Raw genomic sequence first — 25,603 nt, 5'->3', positions numbered from 1 at the left:
CGGGAATACGTAACACCGCGAGCATCACAACTAGCGCAGACATGGAAACCGACAACAAAATGGCAGTAAAACCATGATCACGGTGGCAGTACCGCCGCCACAGTGAACATGACGTTAAACTGTGCCTGGTGTCCTGAATCAGGCCACAGGTGCACCAAATCAGCCCAGCTGGACCCAGCAGGCCACTGGGTGCGTACAAAAGGGCCACACCCAGCCCAACTCAAAACAGAACCATGCAGGCAGCAGCTCTAGTAGCATTGGGACTGGGCCTACTCAACCAACAGGCAGCACTGCACATGATGGCAATAATGTTGCAGAGGAGGAGGAGGAGGCGGAGGCGTAGAAGGCGCAGGCGGCAACCAGCTAACCCTGTACCCATGGCAAACCCCATTGTCCCGCCGGCAGCACCCCGCAGGCAGCCTGCAATACCACGCATCAGGGCCTCACTCTGGAACCTCACCCCAGGACAGATCCACACATTATACCGGCTGGACCGTCCAACAATCCTGTACATCACAGGCCTGATAGAGGACGACATCAGCAGCCACATAGACACCCCCACCGCCACCCCCCCTCCTGAAGGTCGTGTCTGTACTGCACTTTCTTGGCACCGGTACCTATCAACACACAGTCGGTGAGCTGCACGGCCTATCACAACCCTGTTTCTCAATAATCATGGTTCAGGTACTGGATGCCCTGTTGCGCCATGTGTCTGAACAGATTACCCTACCCCGTACCCTCCCCCAGGTGATTGCCACCAAGTTGGCCTTCCATGCCATAGCAGGCATGTCAAATTGCATAGGTGCAGTCGACTGCACCCACATTGAGCTGACAGTACCACGTGCAATTGAAATGGTGTTCCGCAATAGGAAACAGTACCACTCACTGAATGTACAGATGGTATGTGATGTGACGCAAGTGATTACACATTGCTGCGCACGTTTCCCGGGCTCAACCCATGACTCAATGGTACTGCGGAATTCTACATTGCCACGTTACATGGAACGCTATGCTGGACAAAGCACATGGCTATTGGGTGAGTACAGCTGCCAATGCTCCGGACCTGTGTAAGTGGGGTGTGTGTGTGTGACCAGGGCAATGAGCTACGTGAGTGGGCTGCTGCGACTGCACATGCATCACCCCCCGCCCATCCACTGAATAGACAGCAGAACCCAAACTTCACAAAGCAACACATGACAGGTAGCCACAGTGTGGCCGTACACACCCTGCCACCTGACACACACAGCCTGAACTCCCGCTGGCACACACAACTGGTGCCACAGCAATCCACCCCCCCCATAATATGAAACACAGCACTCACAATGCACATGATGGCTGTACATGAGACGTCCTGCATCTACTATATCATCACTGTGGAGTGACCCTGCCATGTGTGCACATCACTGCACAATGCCATACTCACAAGTCACATGCACACCAATGCATTGGTCAATGTCCAGCTGCCAACCCCCACTATGATGGCCATAGAAGATTAACACCCATCAGTGAAAACACTGCATGACACATACGCATGAATGAACAATGACACAAGATTGCACTGCATCTGATGAAGACATGATACTATCAACACTGACATGTCTCCTACATCTACATCCCATGTAGGAGATGCCGGATATGTACTCACGCCATGGCTGATGACGCCTGTACGGAGGCCAAGGAACAGGCATGAGGATGCGTACAACAGGGCACATGTCCGCACACGTGGCATGATTGAGAGGAGATTTGGACTACTGAAGGCCCGGTTCCACTGTTAAAGCAGATCTGGCGGATCACTATTGTACAGCCCAGTAAAGACGGGTAAAATTACGCTCGTTTGTGCCATGCTGCACAATATGTGCCTGCGCAGGAACATTCCAATGCCCCCAGATGGAGATGATGAAGATGGGGATGGTGACGGAGACGGAGATGGGGATGGGGATGGGGATGGGATGGCACAACCACCTCCTGGGGGTCCACTAGATGGACAACGAGCACGGGATGCACTGATTCACATTTACTTTTGAGAGACAGCACATCCACAGCATTTCAGGGATATGGTGATGCCACTAAATGAATAAAGGGTATTTCCGTGACCAAATTGTAATTGTCCCTATGGGTCAGCCATGTGTTTTCAGGCATGGATCTGTCGATCGTAGAAAAATGTACTATGGACCTTACCCGACTTTTCATCCACTAAACAAATGATAAATCAGGCTGCTGTGCGGCCACATTAGGTGATAATCCTATCACTTGCCCCATCGCCCTGGCTGACCTGCTTTTGCGGCATTAAATCATATCCCCCGCCTCTGAGCTTGACATCAACAAAGCATTCATATTCCCCGCCTCTCTTCGTGACGTTACTGGGCTGCGTAGCCAAACGCGCCCAGTCGACTTTTACGCGACTTCACACAGAACCCGTAAAACAACACTGATCATCTCATAACACAGCGCACCACAATTTGGAATATGAAACTGTGGTTTAAAAGCAAACAGCAAGATTGTACAATTGGTAAAGTACATTTATTTGATGTCCAACGTTTAGAGAATATTCAGCGATTCGCATTTGTCTTTGCTCTCGATCCGCAAAAGTTCATCTTGAGTCACGCGCTGTTCCTTTGCGGTGCACAGGGTGTTGGTTTACGATAAAAGAAGCACTATGGTCGCACTGATAATCGCAAGGCTGTTCCAACAATGAGGCACTGCACCACCGTAACAGTTGGTATGTTGCTTCTAGCCGCTAGCACCGCGTAAGGGCATATTGGTCCTTGCCGATCGTCCCATAAAATGGTCAGGGTGGTGAAGTTGTTGACATGGAGATGCACCTGGCAGCTGAAGAACCCGTCGGCCGGGGTCTGGAAATGATGGCATTGGCAGTATGGAAGGATGTACCTGTATTAAAATCATAAATTAGTCTCTCCAGCCGATCTTCATTAAAATTATGTGAGTCGTGGGCAACTCTGGCCCGCAAGCAATAAATCGAAGCAGCTGACCTTCACTGTGAACGTGCATACATTCTTACTTTGCAACATTCTGTGTAAAGCCATCCCGGAGAACTTGAATTTTACACTCCATCTTTGCATATTGTCCACGTGCTTCGCAGCCCTAGAGAACCATAAATATGGAGATAATTGTCTATTTATGTAAAAGTGAGATTTATCGTTTGTTTTGTGGACGAAAGGTCGGGTAAGGTCCATATCAAATTTTACTACGATCGACCGATTAATGTTTAAAAACACATGGCCGACCCGTAGGGACAATAGAAATTTAGGACCGGAAATACCATTTAATTGTAATGCATATGAAATGACAGATGTCCACTTATTATGGTACTTTTCAAAGGTGTTGTATTTTCGATAAACCAGGTAAGAAAGTGCATTGGGTGGGTAAGCTGTACACCCGTGCCCACCCACCACCCAAAAGTACACACCCCCAACCAGGCACCAAACAAATAACCCCCTAATGGACCTCCCCCACCACCCAAACATACCCACCCCCCTACACCCATGGTGTCCCCAAACGTCATGTTGACTGGCATCCCCATATACCACTATTTGCGGGGGCGCTTATGTGGTGCCGTGTCCTTGCTGGCGGCTCCAGTCACCCGACTAGAACGCCTCCGTGTCCTGGCAGTGGCAGAGCTGGATGGGGTGGTGCTGGCTGAGGTGACTGTCGGTGTGACTGTGGGCAAGCGCCCTTGAAACGCCTGCTGGGCTACCAACATTGACTGAGCAATGCTGGATTGCACACTGTTCCCTTCCCTGACATGGCATGCCAGGGTGACAATGGTGGCCGCAAATTGTCCAATCAACCTGGAGAGCCGCCGCACCGACGTAGCATTGCTCTCACGCTGCAGCCTGGCCTCCTCCCGCTGATGCACGGCCTCCTCACGCTGCAGCCTGGCCTCCTCCAGCTAACTTTCCACCAGCTGCGTCAGGGTGGCCTGTTGTTGCTCAAAGTGCTGCAAGCGTGTACTGAGCTCAGCCATGGAGGGAGTTGGGGAGCGCATGGGGCTGTGCAGTTCTTGGGGGCTGAACTGTAGGCCATGGATGGGTGACACCTCATCCATGTTGTCCCCCTCACCCTGTTGTACTGCTTCAACCTGCATGGCCGGGGCACTTCCATCACTTGATGCAGCCTCCTCAGCTGTGAAGATGGGCTGCGAATCATCATCCGGGGCTAGGGTGGGTGCCTGCATGGGGATGGTGGCGTATGCTGGTGTGCCTGATGTAGCCGGTGTGCCTGATGTAGCCGGTGTGCCTGATGCAGCCGGTGCTTGTGTGCTGGAGCAGCTAGCATCATCCTCCTGGGCAGAAGTGGTGAGTTGGGCGCGTGCAGGTGGCCGCTGCATTGCCTCTTGGCCATCGCTGTCACTTGTCTCGACTGTGGGGATACAGAGGGCATGCTGTTAGTTGTGTGATGTTACTAGATGTGTCCATCACATGCATCCAACATGGTAATCCATGACCACTTGCATGGACAAACTTGTGACTATTGATGTATTCAGGTGTGTGTGTGTCTGCTTCCAGTCAGGCACGCACTGTGTGCATTTCCAGGGTTCATGCTTTGGGGATGTGTTATTTGTCATCTGGTCAGTCAGTGGGGCCATTGGGTCACTCCTGCCCTGTTGGGGGTGGGGCATTGTGAGTGGGTCCATTGGGTCACTCCTGCCCTGTTGGGGCGGAGGGGGCATTGTCAGTGGGTCCATTGAGTCACTCCCATTCACACTTATGGCTTTGCACTATGTGCACTTACCAGCATGTGCAGGTGGGCTCACTCCTGCCTCTGCCTCTCCTATGCCGTGGATGCCTTCGAGGTGCATGACACTGCTGCAGCGCTCCTCCCATGGTTGCAACTTGAGAGGGGATGCAGGGCCTCCACCAGTGCCAGTGCTGTGTTGGCGGTGTGCAGTCATGAGGTTGTGCACCCGGAGCCTCAGGTCATCCCACCTCTTATGGCAGTCCTTCACAGAGCGTGTGGTCACACCGACCGCTGTGCACTTCCGTGCTGCCTCCTCCCACACCTCCTTGCGCCGTTGTTGGGTAGCGCGCCATTGATCCGCACTAAAGAGCATTTCCGCATGCTCAACAATGTGGTCCACCAGAACTGTGAGCTCAGCCTCACTAAAGCGCGGCTTTCGCTGTCTGCGTGCTGTTATCCTGGATGCCATTCGATCAGTTGTCAGTCTCAGGGAGGTAATCTGACCAGTGGTGTCTGAGGATGGCAGTGGATTGTGCTTTATATAATGGCCGCCTCTCTGTTTCCGTTTTTTTTCCCACGGTCATGCTGTTTCCGCTTCCGGTGTTGGTGTTTCCGCTTCCGGTGTTTCCGTGTCGGCGGGGGCGGACACGGGTTTAGCACCGTTTTCTGTGGCATAAAGTCCATGTGCATGGGTGTTTACATGACGGCGGTGACTCCGTTTCCGCCTCGGTGTGTTGCGCGTGACCCAAGTGCCATAATCGGCCCTTCCTTCTGCAACCTTGCGGTCGCGGAAGTGGAGTAACCGTCATCACGGAATCACCGGATTCCGGCACGGGCCGACTTGTAATGAGGCCCAATGGGCCTCATTCCGAGTATGGCGGTAAGGGATAGCGGCCACCGCTAACGAGAGCGGTGGCGGTAATCCCTTACCGCCATACTCCGAGTTCCCTTTGCGCCATGGAGGTTTTAACACCTGCTCTTAGCAGGTGCTAAAAACCATGGCGCTAAGGGACCTTGATGTTAATTACGCCACCGTAATTTACGGTGGCGTAATTAACGCCTTCCCCACTCCCATTATGCCCTATGGGGCAAGAATGGGAATGGGGAAGGGTAAATGGGGATCGGGGAATTACCGCCCCGCCAACCTTGGAATGGGGCGGTAATTCCGCCATCCACCAAGGCGCTGCCGGTCCGGGTACGGCGTCAACCAAGGCGTTAATAGCGCCATTGGTTAGCGCCGTACTCGGAATGAGGCCCAATGTGTTCAGATTTGCCATATAAGGCTGTACCTGTTAAACGGTATGCAGCCTTGTAGCACCCGCATTCTCCATGGGAGAGCATTTTTATACCGAAGCTGTACAATTTTTGTGATGCTGTTTTGTCAAATGATATGTCATCCCAGAGGTCTTTTATCTCTGTTTCTTCAGCTTTGGTAAGATAGGCTATGACATATTTTGCAACTGCAGTGGAATAGTGTGCAATGTATTGTATGTCTATGTTTGCATTCCACAAGAGGGTAATAATTACATTGTAATCATTGATGTACTTGGATCCTTCGTCCCTTTTAATGTTGCAAGTATTTTTAGGGGATTCGCCTTTTACGCTTTGTCTAACAGAAGACATAAAGCTGTTACTTGACCTTTTGTGCAAACTGGTCTAGGGAAGCCAAAGCGACATTTGGTATAGAATTGATTTTGTTTTTATATCTACGTCGGCAGTATTTGCCACACTTATGATTTTGGTAGCATATGATTTGTGAATGTAGATCACTATCTGTGGTTTCTGAAGGGATGTTGCAGGTAATGTATTTTCCAATAAACTGTAGAAAAGTGGAGTCACTATCATGGCCAAATTTAGGAGCATCTTTTGTCCACAAAACCATATGGATGTGTGTGCTCCTCTGGATTGATATTCTTTTCTCCAAAAGAATTGTTGCACTTCTCTGCGCCGTGGGGGAGTTTTATTGCAGATAAAGTGCAGTATGGAAATAAAGTTATGGTGAAAGTACATTCATACATTGACAGGGTCAAGAGAGTTCTCCTGGTGTTTTTATATCTATTCTATCTTTATTTTGGTTTGCAGTGTTTAAGAAGTCGTACAAGTCATCCCATGCGTAGTCTGCACAACTTAAAGTAACAAACCATGTGGGTGGGCCTAAGTTCCTTAGCATACAACGTACAACAGCATGACGTTGGAAGCAGTAATCTTTTGTACCATGCATGTTTGCCAAGAGATTGTGATACTTGACTGCAAAACTTCCTCTTTATCTTTTATTTTTGAAGCAGTTGGGTAGCGGATATGCTACAAAAGTTGTAGCCTGTTTTTAATGTGTGTGCAACTCCATAACATAGAGTTTACTAGTTCACTTTCGAAGAGGAGGTGAAAAATGTATTTGACATTTTGTCTGAATCTGCGGTCTTCAGTATATATTCAGAAGAGCAATATACTGATGTGCTAATTTGCGTGGACATTTCATTGTATCTTCCTCCTTTTCCTGTAGGCTTCTAAACCTTTTACCCATCTGCTCATTGGGGATACTTTGGCTTGATGCATTTGATATGTTTCTAATGCATCGTCAATGGTGTCTTTGGAGTGTAGTGGGTGAATTGTATACTGGTCTAAAATGTTGGCTGAAGCAAGAGGATGTTACATGTTCAAATTGGCCAGTTGCTGGTGAGTCTTGAATTATTTGGGTGATTTCTCTTAGGTTTTCCTCTATGTTTATATCATTGTAGTATTCATTGTTTGGGTTTAGATATTGTAGGGCTTTTCTAACTTTGGTTAAGTTGACTAGTTGTTGCCAAATGTTTTTGTCTTTTGTTGGCACACCATTAACTAGCTCAATCAAAGATTGACCTATTGGTCGTTGTACTCCTAGAGTTTCTACATTTTCTTTCAGATCTAATGGCAAATAAACTGCTTTGCCACGGATGCCATTTAGTAACTCGGATGGAGGTAATTTGCCTGATTTCAGTTGAAGGCGTATTATAGCTTGAAATGGGTTAACTGTTTGGTTTATAATGCTATCATACCAGGGTCGGACTGGGACAAGAAATAGGCACCTCGCCCCTCACCTAAAAAAAGTGCGTCTTTACAGAAAATTCTACTCATGGAGGGTTTATGGTGTTTGTTGCATGTAATGTGTTGTGTAAATGTTTGCGAAAACCAATGATAATATTCCTTTTGTTCTTTATTTGAAAAGACAACATCATCATCATCACATAGCTAAAGCTACTCTGGCTGATCTGCCATCATTAACCAGATATGTTAACAATGTTGGTTATTTCAGAAATGGCCCCCAGGTGTTTTCCTGTAAAAACACTCTCTGATGGGAAACCCAGCAGCCATCAGTCAGCGCGGCCCTGTTAAGGCAGTTCCTGCAGTATTTTGCTCACTTAAGAATGACCAGTGAACTCAGACTATGCGCGTCAATTCACAAAGCAAAGGTGTGGTCGGACAGGAGTGGGATTAATTTGAAAGCAGCTGCAAAAGCGTACAGAGCATCATCATGAAAAAATCTGTACAGATGTCATTTACAATTACAATTTGCGATCAGAGCTGCAGACACACTGGGCCTCGTTACACGGAATGCGGTAAGGGTTTACCGGTACCGGTAAGGGCACCGGTACCGGTAAACCCTTACCGCCTTACTAAGAGGTCCCTTTGCGGGACCCAACCTTAACGGCTGGTGTAGACCAGCCGTTAAAGTTGGGACCCGCAAAGGGACCTTGTTGCTAATTACAGTACCGCAATTTGTGGTACCGTAATTAGCCCCTTCCCCATTCCCATTGAGCCCTATGGGACAAAAATGGGAATGGGGAAGGGCCATGGAGAAAGGGGGAATTACCGCCCCGCCAACCTTGGAATAGGGTGGTAATTCCCCTTTCCTCCATGGTGGTACCGGTATGGTACCGGCGGCAACCATGGTGCTAGCAGCTTTTTGTTAGTATGTGCTTCCCCAGCAACTGCCACCATGGTGCCAGTCAGCAGTCTTAAAACAGGACAGTATGTTTCTTTCTGTATTCCCTTTTGCAGGAGCCCTTCTGGGCACTCACTTTCGATAGGGTACACAGAAGTGTTATCACCTCTCCTTCTAACACAGGTGTCTCCACATCAGCCCCTTTCTGACAAAGAAGGATTCATAGCTGTTCAGTTGGCACTTGGTGTTTCAGCTCCCTGCTGGCTGGCCGTCTCAGTGATAACCAGCGGCTGTTAACCCCCGGCTGTATTTCTTTGTCTCCATTATAATGTACGCACCCCACTGGTGCCTCCAACTGAAGCAAGTGGGCACCCAACCATCATGTTGAAACAGGCCCCCTTGATCTGTGATTCATCTTCAGCCGGGCCTGGCTTCACTGCCATGCAGGGACTCATGCGTTATAAGAAGCACTGACAGCAAGCGTGCTGCAGGAGGTATTCACTGGTTTCAAAGGAGAATCGCCTGACATTTCAAGGCTGAACTCTCCTTCTGATAGGACCAGACTGATATAAACATGGACATTTCTTCTTTAGCACAGAACTGTTAGATGATAAAGACGTGATTGTAGACCTTCCTGGGCAGCTTTGCCTGCCACAGGCCATTGGGACTTGCCTGTTTTCAGTACAGAGGCTCTTGCACAGATGGTATACACTGGAGCATGTCTAAATGCAGGCAGCCACCTGAACCAAGCTTTGAGGAAGCCACACCATAATGTGTTGTGGCTCATTTTATAAACAACCACTGCACACTAAATCTTCTCATGACCTTCTAATAATGAATGTCATTACACCCCACTAATTAGTACTCATTTTTATCAACCTCTGAACTGTGAATGGCGGAGTCTGCCCCACCCTTTTTGCAACTGGCAGCAGGCATATAAACCCACTGGGCTTACTTGAAATAAATGTAAACCTGTGATCTGTAGGCTACACACTTAACTTTGCAGCAAGTACATCGATCTGCTGGGCTGTTAGATAGTGATTAAAAACTGCAACCAGCAGGTTGAAACTGGTCTCTAAAGAAGGTGCCTGAACCTACTGAGCTATCGTATTGTGATTCAAATCTATGATCTGCAATCTACAGACACACAGACGGATACCTTAGTAAGTAAGAAGTCAGTGGAGAGGAAGGTGTCAGGAGTCTGAGTGAGGGGCAACGAGTTGGCACCTAAATATCGCACTTCAGTATGACACCAGGCACATGCGCTTAAACCTTCTTGCTGAAAGGAAAAAGTGCATAAGTTGTTTGCTCACTGGTGTAAGAGGAATGAGGAAATGGCAGAGAGAAGGTGAGCTTGCATAAAGGTTTTAATTCGAAATTCTTGGCAGGACTGTATAGTCACCAGAGATAGCGCCCTCACTCTGGGTTAATGAAAGACACGAATGGATGCTACAGGCAGCCACCCACTAGTCACACACAGCATATGGGTCAGCCTGGATGCAGCACATATCTTTGCAGTGAGCTCAAGTTTTAAACTGTTACTTGAATTCTGGTACCAATTGACTGTCCTCCTCATTACCTCAGTAGTGGGCTAGTGGGTAGATGGCTGGCACTGTTGCTGGCCTCCTGGCCTGGCTGCTTGGCTGGCTGCTCAGTGCTCACAGTTTCCTCCCTCATGTCGGCGTTGGTGTCGCCTGCCTCCCTCTCTCACTCTCTGGCTCCTGTTGCAGTTCTGTGTGCACTGGTCACAAGTTGTGCCAGCCCACTCCCAGATCCGGATCTGCTGATCAGGTGGTGCCTTGGCCTCCTCCTGCCTGAATGCAAGTGCCATACCCTGGCGCCTGCCAGATCCAGTCTTCCAGCACTGAGAGCACTTTGCTCGGCAGCCTGCGGCACTTGCTTCCTTTTGAATGCAAATTGAAAAGAAAGCAAAACCAAAGTACTGAATGCAAAATGGCCTGCTCTCAGTGCTGGTGGACCACATGGGTGCCAAGGTGGTGGACGGGGCATGGCAGAGAGGAGGACTTCACTGGATTGTTACTAGGAGAGTGGAGAGAGAGCAGATAACTGCTGCTGTGAGGGCGGGGCAGGTGGGTGGGTATTGGCTGATGTTGGCTGCAGGGCTGGTCTGTTATAACATTTAACAACAAATTAATCAAAATAACAAGTTGAGGCAGCCCCGTGGTGGAGCCATCACATCAGGCAGCTGAGAACCTGGCTGCCTGGGATTTGGATTTGGAATAAATATGAAAATATAACTTGTGTGCATTTTTTTCGTCCCCAGACCATGTAAATAAAAACCGGCCCACACACATTAAGATCTGAATCGACCCTGGCCCGAATGACCGACTGATCAGTCTGACCCTGTATCCTACAAGTTAAGTTGTTGGAGAGCTTTCGGAAGTGGTAATATTTCTAAGTTATTAGTGATAGCACATGATGGCATTCGGTTATTGTCAAGCTTTGTGTTGCAGTACGTGCAAACTGTTGAGGGGTCAATTATTTTGTATTTAGTTTCTGCTGTTAGATATAAAGCTAATTGCAATGATTGGGATTCTTCATTGTCTTCTATTTTGTAGGCTATATCTACTATTTTTGTGCTCTTTTTATAAAACGTTCTGCAACAACAGACCCATATTTGATCTGGTATTTCAGCAGATGTGTTTTGAAACTTAGCTATTTGTTTTTTGTATGTCTTTATTAGGAAGTTGGTGTTAATGAGGTTTTTGGTAATATTTTCTGAAAGTACAGAATTTTCGAAGTCAGCTTCAGTTCCAAAGTATTTATGTTGGATGTGCTCTATTTCTTTAAGCAGTTGTTTGGCTGTTCCATGTAGGAGAATGTTATTTAAATTTTGCATGCTGTAGTCGATGCACAAGATTCTGTATAGTAGAATGGTGTGTTGGCAACATTTTGATGTGGTGGAAGGTGCATTTGCAAGCGGTTCCTAACATTCAGGCTAATGAATGTCCCCCCAGACCAGTGTGGCTGCGCACTGGACAGGAGTCCATGGTTTGTAAAATGTTCATTCTACTTTTGTCTTTTAGTGTCACATAGTGATTGAGGAATTGTTGTAAAAATGTGAAGGACTGTTGGTTTACATTACACATTGAGCTGCATGTCCATTTAAACACTGGACGGTTTGTTTGGGTGAAAGGAGCATTTGGTTCAAAGTTTGCTGGGGACTTTTTTCTATAAGGGTTTCTTTTGCCATAAAGGAGTCTTCCACCATTTCATACCCTTGACCATTATTGTCCATGGAAATTGTTTTTTGTTGTTCTTGTTTATAAGCTTCTTCATTGAAATATGGTTCTGTGCTGCTTTTGTGAATTAATCACCATCACAGAAGTTTGAAAAGGTCTGTATATTGACACTGCACACGGTTAGAAGTACTTTTTGTAATTTATTGATTGATTTAGTTAGTGGCTTCATTCTGTTTAAAATCAATATAAACAATTTTCTCTTTAGTAGAAAAGGGCTGTCAATTAGAGCTTGCAGGATTAGTTTCCTGCAGTAGTTTTTAAGGGTAGATCATGCCTTTTCAGCTGTTTTTATAAGATTGTGAAGACCTCTATGGTGGAACCTATTCTATAATAAAACGAGAGACTTACCCAGAGTCTTTCGCTCACTATCTTTCACAAAGAAGAAATATCCCAAACATATCAGTCTTTGTCCTGCCCTGGGGCAGTCCAGCACCGAAATGCTAGGCAATTCTCCTCTGAACAAGAGTACCAACAGAAACCCCAGAAAGATAGTGAGCTAAAGTCTCTGGGTAAGTCTCTCGTAACCAGGACTAATGTCTGGCAGAGAGACTCCCAGGACCCCCCTTGTCAATTTGCATATTTAAGTAACTTTGGGTCTCACCCAAAGTTACTAGGGGAATCCAGACGTGGACCCCTTGCTCACTATTCTTAGAGAGGCACAGCTCCTCCCTACTGATGAGGTCCAACCAGACCGAAACACGTGTCTGGGGATGCTGTTGGTACTCTTGTTCAGAGGAGAATTGCCTAGCATTTCGGTGCTGGACTGCCCCAGGGCAGGACAAAGACTGATATGTTTGGGATATTTCTTCTCTGTGAAAGATAGTGAGCTAAAGACTCTGGATAAGTCTCTCGTAACCAGGACTAATGTCTGGCAGAGAGACTCCCAGGACCCCCCTTGTCAATTTGCATATTTAAGTTACTTTGGGTCTCACCCTAAGTTACTAGGGGAACCCAGATGTGGACCCCTTGCTCACTATTCTTAGAGAGGCACAGCTCCTCCCTACTGATGAGGTCCAACCAGGCCAAAACACGTGTCTGGGGATGCTGTTGGTACTCTTGTTCAGAGGAGAATTGCCTAGCATTTCGGTGCTGGACTGCACCAGGGCAGGACAAAGACTGATATGTTTGGGATATTTCTTCTCTGTGAAAGATAGTGAGCTAAAGACTCTGGGTAAGTCTCTCGTAACCAGGACTAATGTCTGGCAGAGAGACTCCCAGGAACCCCCTTGTCAATTTGCATATTTAAGTAACTTTGGGTCTCACCCTGAGTTACTAGGGGAATCGAGACGTGGACCCCTTGCTCACTATTCTTAGAGAGGCACAGCTCCTCCCTACTGATGAGGTCCAACCAGACAGAAACACGTGTCTGGGGATGCTGTTGGGACTCTTGTTCAGAGGAGAATTGCCTAGCATTTCGGTGCTGGACTGCCCCAGGGCAGGACAAAGACTGATATGTTTGGGATATTTCTTCTCTGTGAAAGATAGTGAGCTAAAGACTCGGGGTAAGTCTCTCGTAACCAGGACTAATGTCTGGCAGAGAGACTCCCAGGACCCCCCTTGTCAATTTGCATATTTAAGTAACTTTGGGTCTCACCCTAAGTTACTAGGGGAATCCAGACGTGGACCCCTTGCTCACTATTCTTAGAGAGGTACAGCTCCTTCCTACTGATGAGGTCCAACCAGACTGAAACACGTGTCTGGGGATGGTGTTGGTACTCTTGTTCAGAGGAGAATTGCCAGGCATTTCGGTGCTGGACTGCCCCAGGGCAGGACAAAGACTAATATGTTTGGGATATTTCTTCTCTGTGAAAGATAGTGAGCTAAAGACTCTGGGTAAGTCTCTCGTAACCAGGACTAATGTCTGGCAGAGAGACTCCCAGGACCCCCCTTGTCAATTTGCATATTTAAGTAACTTTGGGTCTCACCCTAAGTTACTAGGGGAACCCAGACGTGGACCTCTTGCTCACTATTCTTAGAGAGGCACAGCTCCTCCCTACTGATGAGGTCCAACCAGACCGAAACACGTGTCTGGGGATGCTGTTGGTACTCTTGTTCAGAGGAGAATTGCCTAGCATTTCGGTGCTGGACTGCACCAGGGCAGGACAAAGACTGATATGTTTGGGATATTTCTTCTCTGTGAAAGATAGTGAGCTAAAGACTCTGGGTAAGTCTCTCGTAACCAGGACTAATGTCTGGCAGAGAGACTCCCAGGAACCCCCTTGTCAATTTGCATATTTAAGTAACTTTGGGTCTCACCCTGAGTGACTAGGGGAATCCAGACGTGGACCCCTTGCTCACTATTCTTAGAGAGGCACAGCTCCTCCCTACTGATGAGGTCCAACCAGACCGAAACACGTGTCTGGGGATGCTGTTGGTACTCTTGTTCAGAGGAGAATTGCCTAGCATTTCGGTGCTGGGCTGCCCCAGGGCAGAACAAAGACTGATATGTTTGGGATATTTCTTCTCTGTGAAAGATAGTGAGCTAAAGACTCTGGGTAAGTCTCTCGTAACCAGGACTAATGTCTGGCAGAGAGACTCCCAGGACCCCCCTTGTCAATTTGCATATTTAAGTAACTTTGGGTCTCACCCTAAATTACTAGGGGAATCCAGACGTGGACCCCTTGCTCACTATTCTTAGAGATGCACAGCTCCTCCCTACTGGTGAGGTCCAACCAGACTGAAACACGTGTCTGGGGATGGTGTTGGTACTCTTGTTCAGAGGAGAATTGCCTAGCATTTCGGTGCTGGACTGCCCCAAGGCAGGACAAAGACTGATATGTTTGGGATATTTCTTCTCTGTGAAAGATAGTGAGCTAAAGACTCTGGGTAAGTCTCTCGTAACCAGGACTAATGTCTGGCAGAGAGACTCCCAGGACCCCCCTTGTCAATTTGCATATTTAAGTAACTTTGGGTCTCACCCTAAGTTGATGGGGGAATCCAGACGTGGACCCCTTGCTCACTATTCTTAGAGAGGCAAAGCTCCTTCCTACTGATGAGGTCCAACCAGACCGAAACACGTGTCTGGGGATGCTGTTGGTACTCTTGTTCAGAGGAGAATTGCCTAGCATTTCGGTGCTGGACTGCCCCAGGGCAGGACAAAGACTGATATGTTTGGGATATTTCTTCTCTGTGAAAGATAGTGAGCTAAAGACTCTGGGTAAGTCTCTCGTAACCAGGTCTGACAGAGAGACTCCCAGGACCCCCCTTGTCAATTTGCATATTTAAGTAACTTTGGGTCTCACCCTAAGTTACTAGGGGAATCCAGACGTGGACCCCTTTCTCACTATTCTTAGAGAGGCACAGCTCCTCCCTACTGATGAGGTCCAACCAGACCGAAACACGTGTCTGGGGATGCTGTTGGTACTCTTGTTCAGAGGAGAATTGCCTAGCATTTCGGTGCTGGACTGCCCCAGGGCAGGACAAAGACTGATATGTTTGGGATATTTCTTCTCTGTGAAAGATAGTGAGCTAAAGACTCTGGGTAAGTCTCTCGTAACCAGGACTAATGTCTGGCAGAGAGACTCCCAGGACCCCCCTTGTCAATTTGCATATTTAAGTAACTTTGGGTCTCACCCTAAATTACTAGGGGAATCCAGACGTGGACCCCTTGCTCACTATTCTTAGAGATGCACAGCTCCTCCCTACTGGTGAGGTCCAACCAGACTGAAACACGTGTCTGAGGATGGTGTTGGTACTCTTGTTCAGAGGAGAATTGCCTAGCATTTCGGTGCTGGACTGCCCCAAGGCAGGACAAAGACTGATATGTTTGGGATATTTCTTCTCTGTGAAAGATAGTGAGCTAAAGACTCTGGGTAAGTCTCTCGTAACCAGGACTAGTGTCTGGCAGAGAGACTCCCAGGACCCCCCTTGTCAATTTGCATATTTAAGTAACTTTGGGTCTCACCCTAAGTTGATGGGGGAATCCAGACGTGGACCCCTTGCTCACTATTCTTAGAGAGGCAAAGCTCCTTCCTACTGATGAGGTCCAACCAGACTGAAACACCTGTCTGGGGATGCTGTTGGTACTCTTGTTCAGAGGAGAATTGCCTAGCATTACGGTGCTGGACTGTCCCAGGGCAGGACAAAGACTGATATGTTTGGGATATTTCTTCTCTGTGAAAGATAGTGAGCTAAAGACTCTGGGTAAGTCTCTCGTAACCAGGTCTGACAGAGAGACTCCCAGGACCCTTCTTGTCAATTTGCATATTTAAGTAACTTTGGGTCTCACCCTAAGTTACTAGGGGAATCCAGACGTGGACCCCTTGCTCACTAGTCTTAGAGAGGCACAGCTCCTCCCTACTGATGAGGTCCAACCAGACCGAAACACGTGTCTGGGGATGCTGTTGGTACTCTTGTTCAGAGGAGAATTGCCTAGCATTTCGGTGCTGGACTGCCCCAGGGCAGGACAAAGACTGATATGTTTGGGATATTTCTTTTCTGTGAAAGATAGTGAGCTAAAGACTCTGGGTAAGTCTCTCGTAACCAGGACTAATGTCTGACAGAGAGACTCCCAGGACCCCCCTGGTCAATTTCCATATTTAAGTAACTTTGGGTCTCACCCTAAGTTACTAGGGGAATCCAGACGTGGACCCCTTTCTCACTATTCTTAGAGAGGCACAGCTCCTCCCTACTGATGAGGTCCAACCAGACCGAAACACGTGTCTGGGGATGCTGTTGGTACTCTTGTTCAGAGGAGAATTGCCTAGCATTTCGGTGCTGGACTGCCCCAGGGCAGGACAAAGACTGATATGTTTGGGATATTTCTTCTCTGTGAAATATACTGAGCTAAAGACTCTGGGTAAGTCTCTCGTAACCAGGACTAATGTCTGGCAGAGAGACTCCCAGGACCCCCCTTGTCAATTTGCATATTTAAGTAACTTTGGGTCTCACCATAAGTTACTAGGGGAATCCAGACGTGGACCCCTTGCTCACTATTCTTAGAGAGGCACAGCTCCTCCCTACTGATGAGGTCCAACCAGACCGAAACACGTGTCTGGGGATGCTGTTGGTACTCTTGTTCAAAGGAGAATTGCCTAGCATTTTGGTGCTGGACTGCCCCAGGGCAGGACAAAGACTGATATGTTTGGGATATTTCTTCTCTGTGAAAGATAGTGAGCTAAAGACTCTGGGTAAGTCTCTCGTAACCAGGACTAATGTCTGGCAGAGAGACTCCCAGGACCCCCCTTGTCAAGCTGCTGTAATTACATACATATACATGGTACATTAATGTATTTACGTTGTTGGATGTGAAGGGTATTCTTTTTTCGGTTCTTGTCTACGGTAATGTGCTTCTTTCCTGTAATTGTAAAAGAGACCTAGTGGGAATGTGTGGTAATGGTGAAGTACTTTTAGTAAGGTTGTTATTTATGAAGGAAGGAGGAGTGGTGGGGAAAAACAGTTAATAGAATTGGTGCACGGTTCAATATTTTTGCTTTTAGGAGCATTTTCATGAAAGTTAAGAAATGCTTTTGGGAATTTATGGAAACTCTGTAACGTTTTGTTAAAGAGAAGAAAAGTTGATGGAACAGATTTGTAGTCTGTTAAATGGCAGTTGGTGTGTGAAAGTGTAATATGTTAGGAATATATGCATACTTCCCATCATGATGCATTCTAATCTGTAGGTGTTTATGTAGTCTTAGTTTTTCTGTTTGCGTTCTGGAATGTGTAGTTCCACTTTTCTCTTTATAAAGGTTGGAGTACAAGTCCCAGATTGTAGAGAAAAAATTAGGACTGCATAATCAGCTGGAGATTGGAATGGGTTATGTTAGGAACTATACATGTACTGCCGATATATTAAACTGGCACACACTGAGTGGCAATTTAAAATGGTGTACAAATCTATTGTATCTGCTTTTTACTTTCTTTTATGAAAAAGTGACACAGTGCTGCTATAAATGCAGATATGTATTTTTTTTTACTTTCTTCAAAATGCTTCCAAAAAATATTTTGAAAATCACAGCATTTTATATGTTTATTTGATATACATATCACAATTTGGAATCTTGAAGTTCAATCATTTTTTTCTTCCCTGTATTCTGGAACTTGTAGTTTGAGTTTTATAATGGGAGAAGTGGAATTGGGAGTGACAGGTTACAAAGGAAAAAATGAAGACTTAATAATCACATATAGATTGGAATGGGAAATGTTATTTTGTGGCAGACACTAACAGGCCGATTCATGGAATCAACGTGTGCCGAAAAGACGGCGCACGCGTGCGAAAACATGCGATTCGCAGTGAAATAGCGAAAATCGCAGTGCAAGTGCGATTATCGCAGTGCAAGTGCGATTATCGCACAGAAAACATCGCACATCTATTCATGGAAGTCCGTGCACGCGCAAAATGTGGGATGTGCGCTGAAAAAGTGCGCGGCGCACGCTGGCGCACGCTGGCGCACAGGTCATCGAACGCTGTGCGATAAGGCAACAGCGAATTCGCACATAGCGCGGCGCACATAACAAAAGTAGGCGTAACACGGGGCGTTACACGCAGAATGGGGAACAACTCGTGAAAATATGGGCATCACGGGGGAAGTACAGGAGGCAAGTGCGCAGAACGCCCACACGCTCGCCTACAACACGTATTCATGGAATCGAATAGGGAAAAACAGCGCACGGCCAAAGACGTGCACAGGCCCATACATGTCCGCCACACGAAAGCAGGCGGTAGCGTCCCTGCGCAGGAAAAAAATGTGCACCAAAGTTCTACACGCGCGAGAAGTACCACACGCGATCGGGCCTGGGGGAGTGTGTGCATGTATTCCAGGGGTGCGCGAGAAGTTCCACGCGCGATAGGGCCTGGGGGAGCGTGTGCGTGTATTTCAGGGGTGCGCGAGAAGTTCCACACGCGATCGGGCCTGGGGGAGCGTGTCAGTGTATTTCAGGGGTGCGCGAGAAGTGCCACACGCGATTGTCCAGTGCGCGTGTATTTCAGGGGTGCGCGAGAAGTTCCACACGCGATCGGGCCTGGGGGAGCGTGTGCGTGTATTTCAGGGGTGCGCGAGAAGTTTCACATGCGATTGGCCTGGGTGCGTGTATTTCAGGGGCTCGCGGGTGTTTTCACACGCGATTGTCCTGGGCGCATGTATTTCAGGGGTGCGCGAGAAGTTTCACACGCGATTGGCCTGGGCGCGTGTATTTCAGGGGTGCGCGAGAAGTTCCACACGCAATTGGCCTGGGTGCGTGTATTTCAGGGGCTCGCGGGTGTTTTCACACGCGATTGTCCTGGGCGTGTGCATTTCAGGGGTACACGAGAAGTTCCACACGCGATCGGGCCTGGGGGAGCGTGTGCGTGTATTTCAGGGGTGCGTGAGAAGTTTCACACGCGATTGGCCTGGGTGCGTGTATTTCAGGGGCTTGCGGGTGTTTTCACACGCGATTGTCCTGGGCGCGTGTATTTCAGGGGTGCGTGAGAAGTTTCACACGCGATTGGCCTGGGCGTGTGTATTTCAGGGGTGCGCGAGAAGTTCCACACGCGATTGGCCTGGGTGCGTGTATTTCAGGGGCTCGCGGGTGTTTTCACACGCGATTGTCCTGGGCGCGTGTATTTCAGGGGTGCGCGAGAAGTTCCACACGCGATCGGGCCTGGGGGAGCATGTGCGTGTATTTCAGGGGTGCACGAGAAGTTTCATACGCAATTGGCCTGGGTGCGTGTATTTCAGGGGCTCGCGGGTGTTTTCACACGCGATTGTCCTGGGCGCGTGTATTTCAGGGGTGCGCGAGAAGTTTCACACGCGATTCTCCTGTGCGTGTGTATTTCAGGGGTGTGCGAGAAGTTCCACACGCGATTGGCCTGGGTGCGTGTATTTCAGGGGCTCGCGGGTGTTTTCACACGCGATTGTCCTGGGCGCATGTATTTCAGGGGTGCGCGAGAAATTCCACATGCGATCGGGCCTGGGGGAGCGTGTGCGTGTATTTCAGGGGTGCGCGAGAAGTTTCACACGCGATTGGCCTGGGTGCGTGTATTTCAGGGGCTCGCGGGTGTTTTCACACGCGATTGTCCTGGGCGCGTGTATTTCAGGGGTGCGCCAGAAGTTTCACACGCGATTGGCCTGGGTGCGTGTATTTCAGGGGCTTGCGGGTGTTTTCACACGCGATTGTCCTGGGCGTGTGTATTTCAGGGGTGCGCGAGAAGTTCCACACGCGATCGGGCCTGGGGGAGCGTGTACGTGTATTTCAGGGGTGCGCGAGAAGTTTCACACGCGATTGGTCTGGGTGCGTGTATTTCAGGGGCTCGCGGGTGCTTTCACACGCGATTGTCCTGGGCGCGTGTATTTCAGGGGTGCGCGAGAAGTTTCACACGCGATTGGCCTGGGCGCGTGTATTTCAGGGGTGCGCGAGAAGTTCCACATGCGATTGGCCTGGGTGCGTGTATTTCAGGGGCTCGCGGGTGTTTTCACACGCGATTGTCCTGGGCGTGTGTATTTCAGGGGTGCGCGAGAAGTTCCACACGCGATTGGCCTGTGTATGTGATTCCATTGGACCAAAGGCCCTGACAGCGCAGGCGCGTATGTGACGTGACACGCGCGGGCGTGTCCCTGTACCCGGGGGAATGTTACAAGACCAAAAACTGCACGTCCGAGTGTCAGCCCGCATAATTAGAGGATAGTGCCTCAGTGCGTATACGCGGAAGTGACGTTGGACGTGTGGTGGGGTTTAAAAGATGCGTGTAGTACGTCATTTCCTTGTACATGCTTCCCGTGAAGAGCGAGTGGGTGAAATCTGTACTTCTTGTCGGTTCACACGCGATTTACTTCACAGCGTTTCTAGTTCGTACTACCTGTTACCTCTGTCAGTATTTTTCTGATTTTCTCTTCGACCTGTTTCCTCAAACAGCGTTGACTTCTCCTTTTGTCCTGTCTCCTCAGACAGTGTACAATTCTTCTTTTGGCGGGGGTGTTGCCAAAGTGCACACGCGCGTATTTTTCACGCTCATTTCCCAGGCAGACGGTGAGTCGCGCACGTATTTACCAACTGTGCTAGCCCCGTGTGTAGCGTACCCCTTCAGAGGTCATGGTAGGCTGCGTGTGACACGCATACGTTCATTTTTGTGTTTCTGGGTGCCACAGCGTAGTGCAGGTTCTTTTTCCCACGCACATGGTCTACGAGGGGTCACGTGCACGTCATATTCTGTTTTAGGGGTGCCTGTGCATTGCGTGACCCGTCATCTTTCCCCAGGGGTTACATACAGCCTTGCTAGAGCACTTGGGTACGAATTCCATCTAGTACCTTACCCCTTTGACCCCCAATTGCCCAGGACACTAGTCCACTGCAACTCCCATACGCACAACTCCATCAGTGCCATGGCTGGGAGGCGAGCAAGTGGTAAGGGTGGCAAAGGTGGCCGAGCCTCAAGAGGTGGGCGTGGTGGGCGCGGTAAGGGACGTGGCCAAGATTTGCAGACTCCCCCAAGCCCCAGTCAGGGACACACACCCCCCCCCATGGTTGAGGGAAACGTGGCTGACACCATCCCTGCTCAGCCCTTGTTGGACCGGCCCGTTGTGGCACCTGACCTAGCACAGGGTGACTCCCAGGCTGACTTCCAGGTCGCCAAGTCTAGGCCACGGGTGGCGGCGCAAGCCAGTGTCACCAGGCCATGTGGTACAGGGGCAGCCATGTCATCTGCTGCCCCGAGTAGGCGGGGTGGGGAGGCTGCAGGGGCAGCTGCAGCTCCGTCCACCCCAGCTCTGACTCCCCCAGCAAGGACAGTGTTGGTCCCGGTACATCAGACTGAGGTTCCCCCTGCCATCATCACACTTCAGCTAATGCCTGCAGAAAGTCATGTGGTCAGTGTGCCATCGCACACTACTACTACACAGTCCACCGGTGCTCCTGCCTCTAGTGTCCAGTGCGGCGTAGGGCACTCCTGATCCCCACCACCCACAAAAAGAAAGAGGAAGAGTGCTCATCCAGTACAGGCTGATGACCCCGATACGGCTACACGGTCCGGCACGCCAAGGAAGCCTAGCTTCAATGATGCCGAACTGGATGCACTTGTGCAGTATGTGTCTGAACATGACGCCGAAATGTTGGTCACTTCAGGGTGTAGAATTACACCTGCTCAACGTCAGGCACACTGGCAGTCCATCGCGGATAGCATAAGTGCCCTTGGGTTTATGAGGCGCACAGCTGTTGAGTGCTACAAGCGCTGGAACGACCTTAAGCGTAGGGCAAAGAAAAAGCTGGCCTCAAGTCATGCCGCAACTCTGGTGACTGGAGGTGGGTCTCCACAAGAGGAAATAGAACTCACTCTACATGAGCATGTTGCTGGGACCTACGTCACAGAGGAGCAGATCCAAGGTGTGGGAGAACTGCCAGATTACGAGGCATTGTCCGGTGAGTGCACATGCATGGGTGTGTGATCCATGTGTATGTAGTTTGTGGGAGGGGTTCTGGTTCAGTGCCAGGTCAGGGTGTGTGTGCCTGAGTGTTTTGTCCCACCCATGTGCTTCATCCAATGCATTCTGCGCCCCGGGATTTGGGTATTACAGTATCCCTTCTGGCCACAGTAGGCGTTTTGCACTACATTGCGCCAGATGCCCTTGAAGTGGCATCTTGCTACCGCATTGTTCCGTATTTAGCTGTGTTCATTCAGGCTGATTGTAGGAATTCACCTGGTTCTACTGCGCATCACTCTGCCCTATTGTCACATATATGACATGCCCATGGTACATGCCATCTGTGTGATGGCATGTGTCATGTATGTGTATTGGACATGCCACTCACAGGCCAATGTGTGCTAGCCAGCATGCAGCTGATGTGTTGCTCTCCCATCTTGGTGTCATCAGTGTCTGACATTTTCCTCCCCTTCCAACTCATGGACAGTGCATGCATGGGAGGGTTATAGTCATGTGGGACATGTGTAAATCAAGTACTGCTACTGTAGCTTGTCTGGCCTAATAGCGTGCCATGGTGCTAATGCCTGTTTCCATTTATTGTCTTTCTTGTTTTTGCAGAGGATGACGCACCTGATGCTGTTGAGGGAGAGGAGATGGTGCAGGCCCAGGAGGGATCTGAAGCACGACCAGGCACCAGTGGGGGACGTGGTTTGGTGGTGGGGGAGAACCCTCTCTTGCTGCAGGCCATACTGTCCCGGGGTGTCCCTGGCTGCACCTCCCCAGAACTCTTTTCAGGTGTTGATTCGGATGAGGCCTATGTGGATTCGCAGGTATGTGTTCATGGAAGGGATACTGTTCTGTCCGACCCACCTGCACCAGGGGTAGAGCCCACTATGGGGATGTCAGTGTTGGTAGGTGCGCCTGTGGTGGTTACGGATGCAGAGCCACACTCCGCAACATCTGATCCTGTTCCTGGGTCAGCAGTTCAGAGGGGAAATGCAGTCCTGCAGCCTCAGGCAGTGCCGACACAGCAAGGCGCAGTTCGCCTTGCCCCAGACAGGTGTGGTGCCCGCCAACGCGGTGGCCGTCCGCCACCAGGCAATACCGCATGGGAGCAATCCATTTACGGTATGGCCAACCAACAGGCAGCATCATCAGAAATGATTGCTCAAGCCATGGAGAGGGCTGCCACTTCCATTGTGCCCCCAGAAAGGCAGATGGAGCTACTACAGCAGGCAACAGACTCCATTTGCCAATCAGTCAGGGAAGACATGTTGGCGTCCAACAGGGACAGACAGGCGGCCCTGGACAATCTGAGGGAATCAATTTCTATAGATGCCCAGGGACAGAGGGAAGCCCTGAGGGGAGAGGTCCGGCACCTCAGGCAGACTCTTGTGGACCTTGAGGCTTCCACTGTCACCAGGACGGAACAGCTGCTGGAGCGCGTCACCCGTATGCTCTCAGCAGAGATGCAGGCAACTCGGGCGGAGGTCCGGGCAACACGTCGGGTGTTGCATGGGGATCTCCGCACCATATCCCTCCAGAACGAGGCCTTTCAGACCCGCATGCTTGCTGCCATGGAGGACCAAACTAGGGCATTTCGTGGGCTGCCTCCCATGGCACCACCACCTCCTGTGGCAGCAGCAGCAGAGGTTGAGGAGAGCGAATCCAGCAGTGAATCTCCCACTATTTAGTAGCCGTGCAGGCCATGAGCCCATGGAGGTGTTTTTTTTTCGCAACATTCACCCAGGTGGCTGTTGGTGGGCACCCTGTCCTCGGACCTCCTGGGTGGCCTCCCCCACCCCCCTGTCCCACACATGGCCAATTTTGATTTTTGATTTTTGATTTTTTGTTGCAGTGTGTTGCCTTGTGTGGCTCCCGTGGGCATCCACTGTATTCCGGCTGGGCACATGCAGGCTTGTCCTGAGTTTGGGTTAGATGCTTGGGTCAGTGAGACACACACCCCTCCTGCTTCCCGTTTCCATGGGCTTGCAAAGGGTGTGCCCAAGTGACAGTGAATTACACAGTGACGTTGGACTCCCATGAGCTGTGTGGGCAGTCTGTAGTCAATACTGTGTATACATTCCTAGTGCATATTGTTGTTGTATTGTGCACTGCATGGTGTATGGATGTGTGCTTGTGCATCCATGTCTCCCTCCTAATTTGCAGGTTCATTCCTCATGTCTTCACAAAGCCGTCCACTTTGGAGATGGAGCTCATGTTGTGAGCAGCTGACTTCCAGATGTGCGTGGCAACAACACTGTGCAGTTGGAGGTGGTGGATGTGCTGGCATTCTCATGTTGTAAGACTACGTATCCTTTGCCTTAGTACTGTCATGTTTATGCTATGTCGATTGTATTGTGGTAAGTATTTGATCATGTGTGTTGTTGTTTCTACATTTATGTGGGCATATTGTGTGTGGCCAGTTTCCATTAGGGACACTGTACTTTGTGACACGTGTCATGTTTGGGGGATGACTTTGTTTGCTCTCACATGGCATGTCATGCCATGGTGTGTTGGGTGGCGGTGCTGGGGAGGGGTTGGGTGACATGGCACTGTTGTCATGTTGTGTCTTGCAAGGGGGTAATGATTTTAGCAGCATAAAAGTGTGTCTTTTGAACACAGCATTGGTGCTGTTTGTGTAGGTAGGGAAGCACACAATGGAACACTTCCAGATGTACAATCTCAGGCTGGTATGGTTGTGACAGTTGACTGTCCATTGACACATCATAATTGTCAGTAACAATCATCATTGATTGTCAGCTGGTATGTGCCAGGGCTGTGTGCACTCCACAGTGGTGTGATTTTATGTGAAGTAAATAGCCACGAGCTGCGTACGGGCTGCCTCACCCCGTGCCCTTTCCCCTCCCATGCGCAGTGGGCATGCATGTGGTTGGGGATGTGGGGGCACCACCATGTCCACGGCCAGGCCCTGGCGTGTTGCAACGTTGTGCAGGACACATGCTGCCACTATGATCCTGCACACTACTGGGGGAGCGTATAAAAGCTGCCCGCCAGAACGGTCAAGGGAGCGGAAGTGTGACTTGAGCACTCCGAATGTGCGCTCCACGATGCCCCGGGTTGCAATGTGGGCTGTGTTGTATCTTACCTGGGGTGGCGTGGTGGGGTTCCGAATTGGCGTCATCATGTGGGTGCTGAGAGGGTAGGCACTGTCCCCTGGGGAGGTGGTGATGGGTATCATCAGTGGGGTTGTGACATTACTCAGTATCTGACATGCTTGCATGCGCAGTGGCATTTATACTCACCGAGCAGCCATGTATCGCCATGCCGCCCAGCTTCTATGTCCCGGTTTAGGGTAGACATTCTGTAGATGAAACTGTCGTGGGTGGAGCCTGGATAGTTGGCGTATACTGAGGTGATGATTCCCT

The sequence above is a fragment of the Ambystoma mexicanum genome, chromosome 6q (assembly GCF_040938575.1).
Source record: "Ambystoma mexicanum isolate Mex_15411 chromosome 6q, UKY_AmexF1_1, whole genome shotgun sequence".
Lineage (NCBI taxonomy): Eukaryota > Metazoa > Chordata > Amphibia > Caudata > Ambystomatidae > Ambystoma > Ambystoma mexicanum.
The sequence above is the reverse complement of the archived record's forward strand: the minus strand, read 5'-3'. Positions refer to the sequence as shown.